Here is a 5,407-nt window from a genome sequence, read left to right as displayed (position 1 = left end):
GTGCAAGTATTCGCAAAGGCCGGTGCTTTTTGGAGGCGAGTGGACATAATTGTATGTGTGAGTTTTTGAGGCAGGTGCACAGAAAGGGTGCCAATACATGTGAAAGCTAGTGGACCACTAGGGTGCCAATACATTTGGAGCCAAGTGGATACAAGCATGTGATGTCATCCGAATACACTCTTCACACACACTCTTCACTCTTATGCCATCGGGAAAAAGGTATTGTAGCATTTGGGCCCTCAGAACCAGACTGTGCAATAGTTTCTTACCTTAAGCCATCAGGCTTCTTAACAAACAGAACACACACACACACACACATACACTAGACTGTACAAATCAACCACTACCTTGGTTGCTGTTTTTGCACATCAAATTGTTGTAGTATTGTATCAAAATGTATAATTACCTCATTTAAATGCTGCTACTACATAATGGCCACTGGCAGCACTATTTTGTGTATTTTTTTTGTATTGTAGTTTTGTTCCTTTTTTTTTGTCTGTTTGCACTGTCCTTTGGCTAGGACATTGCACTTCATTTGGCTGGGACGTAAGTCTAACTGTTGTTTTTTTATGTTTTGTTTTATGTAGCTTTATGTCGTTTTTTGTGTTGCACCTTGGTCCTGGAGACACGTTGTGTCTCTGTGTACTGCATCACCTATATATGGTTGAAATAACAATAAAAGCTTCTTGACTTGACTACTTTGCAGTCATTGTTCAAATGGAAGTGGTTTTATGGACCCATGCAGGAAAACACCCTGGTCCAATAATTCATCAGATTCATAACCAGAGGTTGAAGGTTAAAAGTTAAAACTATATTTGAAAGTTCAGTGTTTAATTTGTTATTGCTGTTATGACTTTTTGTTATGAATGGTCTGCTCAATTTCTTAAATTATTTTAAGGGTTTGTGTTTAATTATTATGGTATATGTGGTGGGGACTATGTATGTGTGGTGGGGAAAAATCATCAGGCTTCGTTACTAGAATTAAACAGAACATTTATCAAATAGAAACAGAATTGCACATGAAATAAATGACAATTAAACCCTAAAAACAAACAAATGAACAAATTATTAAAACAAAACTATCATACAAAAAAAATCATAAATCCATGGGTCTATTTACAAACTTGCCTCTATCGCATTAAATTTGTGTACTCTTTTATTAACGCTCTCTACAGATACTTTAAATGGCAGCCTCTCTATTAGTTCTTCGAGGCTGCCGGAGTACACCTCAACAGGCAAGATGTACTCTTCACACAAGCTGTCAAGCAGGATAAAGGTGTCTTCCTTCTCCAGTACCCCGTCAACCTCCAGCTCCTGCACCACTCTTTGTCCCTGGGCGACCTGTATTTTAATAAAATAAATGTTATTCACGCTCATCGTGGCATTCCATTGTAACACTCTTCTTTACATGTACAGGTCATTTTTAACAGTATTTTAATGAATTTTCATAAACCAGGCATAAAATGGCTCTAATGACTTTTTAATTAATTTAAAAATTACTTCAGGTACCAGGTTTGTGAAATTTTCATGCATGTTTCTACTTTGTTTAACAGAAATAACTTGACCCTTGAATGTTATTTTTTTTCACATTTTTACTTAATGGCTTTTTTATAATTAAATAAATGGCTTATTAATAATACTAATAATTATTTAAGCCAGTATTACAATCTATAAGTACAGTATGTAAAACAGGAATTAGACAACACAATTTACATACTGTAAAATGATGTGATAGTAAAATACAGGTAGTTCTTATACTGATATTTGGATACAGAATTTAATAATTACAGGATATACTGTAAAAATATTCCTTCAAAACACACCTGGAATATTATAGACCTGTTGTTAATTTTTTTTTACATGTGTGTGTGTATGTGTGTTGTTCTCATATAAAAACATCTTAATCAACAGAACACATCCAGTGTACTAGAATGATTGTGCTAGAGAGTAAAATCAATCACAACATCAAATTCACTTACAGTTTTAATTTTGCCCTGGACAGTAAAAAATCCGGGTCTTGAAAAGAGGTCCTTTTCTTCACCAGTCACTTCTTGTGAAAGTGGATAAAGGGTCTCCCTCGCTGCTCTCTCTGCTTCCTCTGGTAGGTCCAGTGGAGCTGTTCTAAAAATTAAGGTTTTGGGGCCAACTAACAAATACCTTCGCCTAAATGTATAAATGCTTTCTAAAATTTAAAACAAAATTTTTTATTACATAAGAAAGGCCAGCATCAAAATTGGTGTCATGGCCAGATTTTGACACCATGTACATCTCCTTGCCATCACTCAACACGCATTGCATGTTGGAATTGTAGGTGTCTATTTTGACCTCTTTTTCTTTAAAAATAAAATTGGAGCCTTTATGGGTGGTGCGTGTTTCCACACATTTGCATCTTAGGGGTGCATTGCTGGTTGAGCTGCATGGATTGCCATTCTGAGGGTAAGAAATAAAACACAAAAATAAATTTTCTTGTTGATATAATATGTAAAACAATTAAAAATTATTTCCATATTCTGAACTAAACAGGTTCGCATGTAGCCTATCCCAAGGGGGTCACAAGGCATGGGAAACCCTGGTCAGATTGCCAATCAATTGTTAAAAATTCATTTGAATATTTTGAACACATAACTCTTGATTCGTGAGATTTTTGAGAGATTCATTAAAGAACCGGTTCCTGAGGCAATTGTTAAAGAATCCGATTCACCTGTTGCGCTGTAAACACACCGAGGGGAGCGCACTTATAAGACGAGCTGTCTATGTGAGCAGAGAAAAATACTACTATAAATCACTACCATGAAACATTAATGTCAGCTAAACGCTCAAATATATATATTTTTTTTATGTGCTGCGGATTAATCTGTGGCACCGAAAAGCGGTGCAGAACACACTGCTGTACAGAAAAGTTCCTCAAAAAAAGCTCAATCCTGTCAGATTCTACTGTTCGGCTGATATTATATATAGAATTTTTTTTATATCTTGCAGACCTTATCAATTTGTTTTACTATGGAGTTTGAAATATTTTAACGTCACTGATACCAAGTGAAATAAAAATACATCAGAAACCCGAGAGCTCTAATACTCTCAGGACGCACTACAGTGCCGCGAAAAATTCCTCTGAGGAAAGCTACATCCGCTAAGCACATGTTATTCACTAATAGGCTACATCTTCGGAGTGATAGTGCTGTGGCTACGGTATCGGCCATCAAGCAAGAGATTGCAAGTTCAATTCCCGCATCTGATAAATTTCAAAGTTACATTATTATTTAACTTTAGTCAACGTATCTTTCTTTGGCTTATTAAGCTTTTTCAACGCCACAGATATAATTTCTAAAGTCACCTCAGAAGTACCTCAGTGAGCGCTAAGGGCGCTAATACTGTCAGAACTTTGTAATTAGACTGTCATTATGTTCATAAACGCATTCATATCCGTTTAACAGTATTTATTATTGTATGAATTTATTATTTTATGAACTTATGTACAAAATATGTTCATTTAATTTATGACAAATGTATCACCTCTCAGCTCTATATATATATAGTAGTCTATTTCCTCTAGTAGTTCATTTAATAATATTAATAATTAATTAATATTGTGCTTAACATTTGTGCTCACTCATAAAAATGTTTTTTATTAGATTTTGTGCTGTGTTTTATTTCGAGGTAAATAAAGCTTTCAGATTTCACATAATAATCAGAAACAAATTTGCAATAGAAAATATAAACTTTTTTTGTAACCTGTCTGTCTTTTTTTCTTGTTTTATTTTTGCCCTAAAAGCTACATTAAATACAGTTGCATTAGTAACTGTGTTTGCTGCTTCTATTTACATTAATAACGGCTACTGCCACCTTTGTAATCAATTTATATTGTATTATCAATTAATTATTATAATTATGTTTGCCTTGTTTGAGTCTTGAACACAAGCCTTTGTCTGTTAATAACTGTTTTATTTTCTGCAGATTGGGTGTCTTTGCCAATCACTGTAAGAAGTATTGTTCCACAACATATTTAATACATTTAGCCATTTGTTATTGTTATATTGTTCATATTAAATGATGATTGATAAGTTCAGTTTACTAAGTTGAGTAACATTTATTAATACAGTACATGTTATATTAGAAACACTGGTTTCAGTAGTGCATTTAATTTTCAATGTCCTGTACAATATAGTGAAATTGTCATCTACTGCAGCTAGTGATTCAGTATTTTTTTTTTTTTTATCAATTAGTATGCCAGTTTGCTTTTAAAAATGAAATTAACTTGGGTTTTTTTCTGTCTTTGTCTGTCCTTTTGTGTTATTGTAGTGGGTACGGACTTCCGTATCAGCTGGCAGTTAAATGCTCCCAGCAATCGGTGGAATGGTAAAATAAAGACAGGACAAAACCATGCGTGTGATCAGCTCTTGTCTTGCTGGGTCATCTTTTAATTCTTAAAATGCTCTTATCAGAAAAATTATAACATTCAACACATACCTTATGAACAATAGATTGCTTCTCTATGTAAATGTCCACTGTTTCAATCTCTCTCTCTTGTGAATGCAAAGTATTTCGATGAAGATCTGTTGTTCAGCCAATCGCAGTGTTACTCATTTACATATTCATGTACTATTTAGCATGTCTGAGTCTCTATTCAATTCAACTGTACTAAATACATCTTAAATCATGACACTATTTAAATGTTTCACCCATTTTAGATCACTCACATGCATTTTAAAAGTAAACTAACATTTATACGAACTGATATACAAACACATTAAAACATATTCACCTTCAGTAACCATTATCACATATCACAGGGCATACATTAGTCCTTCACTCGCGGGTTAGCATAGCATTAGCATAGCGATTTTTAAGTAAGGATTAAACATACAACTATTCATCAGAACAAATCGAACTAAAGCACTTAATATGCACTGACATATGCTATATCAACATCTATGTAGATTGGCACATTAAACAGTCAGCTAACCTGTGGAATGGTGAAATAAAGACAGGACAAAACCATGCGTGTGATCAGCTCTTGTCTTGCTGGGTTATGACCTGCAGCCCAGCAGACACCTTGCAACACGCAGCACTCCCACAGCGCCCTCTAGTGCACTGCCAGAACCACCATTCCCTAAAACATTTTAACATGCAAAAACCCATTTAAGTATCTTTAATTACGCTTGTAATTGTGTTAATTGTGAAGAACCGACAATTGGGGCGTCACATTATGCTTTTAATACCTTTATCTTGCTCTCTGACCCTTGCTTTAATATTCTTTTCTATACTGGTGACTGGCCCAAACCTAAAAAATGCTGCTGCTCTGCTTGCTGCTTGCTGCTTTGCTTGCTCGCAATATACCCGCAATGTATGCGGTATGAATCATACCTGCAATATTCAAAACGCAAATCCGCAAAACAAACGAATGCAT

General features: G+C 34.7%; 1 long non-coding RNA gene across 1 annotated transcript; it reads right to left on the bottom strand.

Moving 5' to 3' along the window:
* Positions 1 to 976: 976 nt before the first annotated feature.
* LOC113658306 lies at positions 977 to 5,163 on the bottom strand. Its single transcript, XR_003444354.2, has 3 exons — positions 4,468 to 5,163; positions 1,980 to 2,430; positions 977 to 1,341 (listed from the first exon to the last, which is right to left on the bottom strand). It is a non-coding gene; the product is annotated as an uncharacterized LOC113658306 (long non-coding RNA).
* Positions 5,164 to 5,407: the final 244 nt, after the last annotated feature.

This window comes from Tachysurus fulvidraco, chromosome 25, assembly GCF_022655615.1.
Source record: "Tachysurus fulvidraco isolate hzauxx_2018 chromosome 25, HZAU_PFXX_2.0, whole genome shotgun sequence".
Lineage (NCBI taxonomy): Eukaryota > Metazoa > Chordata > Actinopteri > Siluriformes > Bagridae > Tachysurus > Tachysurus fulvidraco.
Note: the sequence above shows the minus strand (reverse complement) of the source record. Positions and strands in the feature narration are given on the sequence as shown.